The sequence below is a fragment of the Triticum dicoccoides genome, chromosome 1A (genome assembly GCF_002162155.2).
Source record: "Triticum dicoccoides isolate Atlit2015 ecotype Zavitan chromosome 1A, WEW_v2.0, whole genome shotgun sequence".
Lineage (NCBI taxonomy): Eukaryota > Viridiplantae > Streptophyta > Magnoliopsida > Poales > Poaceae > Triticum > Triticum dicoccoides.
Genome location: NC_041380.1, coordinates 575,468,189 through 575,471,395, shown reverse-complemented (window position 1 = coordinate 575,471,395; position 3,207 = coordinate 575,468,189). Strand labels below are relative to the sequence as shown.

The 3,207-nt window shown below is 43.3% G+C and overlaps 1 long non-coding RNA gene across 1 annotated transcript; it reads right to left on the bottom strand.

Moving 5' to 3' along the window:
• Positions 1-370: 370 nt before the first annotated feature.
• LOC119339175 lies at positions 371-2,986 on the bottom strand. Its single transcript, XR_005164163.1, has 8 exons — positions 2,822-2,986; positions 2,576-2,747; positions 1,999-2,495; positions 1,872-1,932; positions 1,573-1,738; positions 1,409-1,494; positions 1,239-1,324; positions 371-728 (listed from the first exon to the last, which is right to left on the bottom strand). It is a non-coding gene; the product is annotated as an uncharacterized LOC119339175 (long non-coding RNA).
• Positions 2,987-3,207: the final 221 nt, after the last annotated feature.

Genomic DNA, 3,207 nt, shown 5'->3' with positions numbered 1-3,207 from the left:
CACTGGTGTATGGCAAAGCAAGGATTAGATGCAAGACATCATAACGACGACAAAACAGCATGAATAACTGCATCAGTACACAAATAAGCATGAAAATGGTAATCCTCAGTAAACATGTACCCCTTCCATCCCATAATATAAGAACAATTTTCAAGCTAACATAGCTTGAAAACGTTCTTATATTATGGGATGAAGGGAGTACTTAGGAAACACATATCTCAATGATGGAATGACCTGAATACACCAGGCAAAATAAGGAAGCAGCAAATCTACTACAGGCAGAAGATCAAGCACACAACCATTTTCAAGAAGGCACAGTGATAGGAGAGCAAACCTTATGACCAAATAAAAAGGTTGAACATAGGGAATATACAGGCATAGCATTGCACTGATAATTATAGATAGATTCGGTAGCGCAGCCCAACGAGTACAGAAATATCATGAGGAGAGGCAGGGGAGAGCAGAGAGTTCGAACAGCGATATTTACAAGGCTTGAAAGTGGCCTGGTTCAGATCTTAAATAGGGAATATCAACAGAGCTTTGACATGGCTCTTTGAGCGCCAAAGTCTGGGTTTGCAAACACACAACAAACATAGTAGGAACGTGTCCAAAAGGGTGCAAAGACAGGTACATGAAGACAACTGCGATGAATTAGTCATGGCTTGTCCTTGCTGGCGTAGACTTTAGGGGCCTGCGCCAAAGTAGCGACCGTCTATATACAGAACAACCTGATGAAAAAGACAAGGAAATTCATGAGATGAGCGCTTCCACATGGCATTCACAAGTATACAAGGGATAAACGGCTAGTACAATTGTACGAATCATATATGTAGTTCATCAGTCATCGGCTCAAATTGTGGATCAGCTAGTAGAAGGGCAAGCGTCATGGCAGTAGAAGGCATAGCCGAATGGCATTATAGGAGTGATTAACAACACATTCATATGAAAGGCTGAAGGCATGGCCAAATCAGTGGACCTATAAGTATCATACAGCATCAGCAAAGCTTTCCAAAACAATTTGTCCAAGAAGAGCATAAATAAAACCCACCCACCAGCAACTCTCTCTAAAAGAACTTGTTTTAAAAGGGCATAAATACCACTCAGCCATCAGCAAACCTTTGAAAAGAACTTGTCCTAGAAGAGGCACTCTTGTAACATGTATGCAAATATAATTGGAAGACATGCATTCTCTAGAAACAGAGACCTATCAGAAGGCATGGAAGAAGAATTTGGTTTACCGTACGTCCATGATCACCCAAGACCATAGATTAGTTATTGCTTTGTCTTCTTTGCATTGTCAGCGTTCTTGACACCAGCATTGCTCCTAAGTTGTATGAACCAACACAAAGCAATGAGCTTCATAGTTAAATAGACGATGCATAATTTATATTTACCAGAGGGAGTTTACCTCTTGGTCTTTGCCTGGTCAGATTGCACAGCCTTGCCATTCCCAGAAGTCGAAACATCAGCCTCTGCAGTGCCCAGTGTAGGCTCCTAACACAGAAATATGGCTATGACAGAAGAAAAAATGTGCTCTAGAAAAAGGAACAAGCAAAGGAAATAAGCCCATACATCGACCGTTGCTATGGATGCAGAGCCAGCTGAATCTCCAGTTGAGGCATTTTCTCCAGCCTCAACAGAAAGCTTTGGCACACCTTCAGCCGGTGTATCAACCTATGTGCTTTTAGCGGGTGTGAGTATCAGCTTATGACGTGCATTCTTACGACAGGCTGACTTGCTGCATTAAAGTAGAGAGACAGAAGGTTTGTAAGCAGAAGGACAGTAAAGAGAAAGACGTAGGAATGTACTCCCTCTGTATCAAAATATAAGACGTTTTTTGACGCTATGAAGTTTAAAGTTTATGGGCTTACCCAGTGATAGAGGTATGAAGGACTGGCCCTTCCCTTTCATCATTGATATGGGGTTGTTCATCTGTTTGTCATAAGCACCTAGTTAGGACAAAAGAAGCAAATCAAGAGATAACGACAGGAAACACACCTCATCAAGAGGCGACTGAGAAACAAGGCTAGAGCTTCCTGGGCCGTGTGCATCCTTTGATGAAGGTGTGAATGGTCCAACTGGCGACATCAGTGAGAAACCAGAGAGTACACCAACTGAGCCTGTACCAGAAGAAGAAGGGCGAGAAGCTGGGGAAGCAGGACCAAATTCTAACGGCCCAAGCTCAGGCTGAAAGGTCTGGTCAATCCTATTAACTTGGAAGATAGCTAGTTGCTTGTAGGCTTGAAAATTTTGTTGGAAATGGCCACCACCAGGCGCTACGTCTTTGTGACCATTCTGGTAACTTCCACTGGGAGGGTTACATCAGCTCCTCCTATCTGCGCAAGGTCGCGAACCTCTGAATAGTGAATACCCTGGATACTTTTGCCGCAGCAAGGTTAGAAGTGGTTTGCCTATTGCTGTTCTGCCAGCTCTCTCGAAGAACATTGAATTCAGCCTCAGCTGATCCATCAGTTGCAAATGTGCAGATAGAATATCTGAACAACAAAGCACAAAAGATCTAATCAGTCAGAGCAGAACACACTGACTTGAAGGACAACTTGGCAAAAGCGCTTACGCCGGCTCTCCCCCAACGGAAGAGCAACCTTGGTCTGAGCAACGGAACCTAGGCCCATTAACATACGCAGTCTTATGGCAGGCAACGCACGAGAGGAACCACCAACGCTGATCAGAGCCCAGACGCGTGATGGTGACCTTACAAATGAAAGGCTTGCCCTACAGAAATGAAACTGTGTACTGTTTGGTATAAGAGAATATAGACAGGACAGTAAAAAACAAAGTGTTTGAAAGCGGAGAAACATACCAAATTATCTAATGGATCAAGAGCAAGAAGCTGCTTAAAAGTCATTTCAACTGGAGGCTCACAAATGGACGCCCCAACGCCTTGGTCTATCGGTGCATAAACTGCAACAGGAGCAACCTCTTTCCCAAGACTAGAGAGTAAACTAATGGAGATTTAGTAAAGGGGTGATCAACAAGGGCAAGCACCGGAAATTTGCAACGAGGAGAAAGACCTAGAATGGAAAGCGTTGATCTCTGGCAGATTCTCGTTAATGTACCAACGGCAGGCGGAGCTACCACTTAGCAATTTAACACCTGGTTTAAAGAAGCAGATACAAAGATAGAATAAGTAGAAGACACAATCAGCGAGTATATACATCAATAGACTGTGTTATGATTGAGAGATAT